The 754-nt window shown below is 58.4% G+C and overlaps 1 long non-coding RNA gene across 1 annotated transcript in view; it reads right to left on the minus strand.

Moving 5' to 3' along the window:
• LOC102483328 (uncharacterized) overlaps nt 1–754 on the minus strand; it is a 45,401-nt gene that overhangs the window by 27,322 nt on the left and 17,325 nt on the right. The gene's annotated exons all lie outside the window — the stretch shown is intronic.

Below are 754 nucleotides of genomic sequence, written 5' to 3' on the forward strand. Positions count from 1 at the left end.
CCCCAGCATCTGTCCAGCCCCGAAAGATGACCCCGCTGACGTGACACCTGGTCTCTGCAGCAGGCCTCATCCCCGCTGCCCGCTGCCTATCCTCAAGGTTCCAGCAGCCCCGGCTGCCTGCAGCGTCTCCTCCACCACCTGGCCTCTGCCGCCCCTCTGCCCACTGTGCTCCCGCCTCCACTCCTGCAAACCCTGCCCCTGCTAACTCCTAACTATCCTTCAAGACACTTAGACTCCTGTGTTCCAGAAAGCCCCCCTCCCCGACTCCATGCATGGCCCAGTTCCCCTTCTCCTCCCGAGTCCCCCGTGGCATGTCCATGGCTGCCAGACAGACAGTGGCCTAGCTGTGCACGTGTCTGTTTCAGCTGCCTGGGGATCCTGGACGGCAGAGGCCAGGGCCAGATCTTGCCCGTCTCGGTAAACCCAGGACAAGCCTAGCGCCCCAGCACAGAGTAGGTGCTCCGTAAACACTGGGTCGGTAGACTGATGACTGGGTGGCCAGGAGCTTCGTTAGGGAAACGTGTTTGCTCACCTGTAACGGATAATGTCTGACTGAGGCTGGCGAGAGCAGCTCAGAGGGGCACAGTTTCCATCTGTCTCAGTGCTTGCTGTGTCCTTAGACGCCCCTCTGCCTGGTTCTCGGGCATCTTCTGTCTCTCTCCGGCCTGTTCTTAAACTGTCTCTCCTTCACCATGTTGTCTCTCTCCACTCCCCTGCAGCTGGTTTCTCTTTTAATAATTATTTATTTATTTAA

The sequence above is a fragment of the Tupaia chinensis genome, unplaced genomic scaffold (assembly GCF_000334495.1).
Source record: "Tupaia chinensis unplaced genomic scaffold, TupChi_1.0 Scaffold000176_1, whole genome shotgun sequence".
NCBI lineage: Eukaryota > Metazoa > Chordata > Mammalia > Scandentia > Tupaiidae > Tupaia > Tupaia belangeri.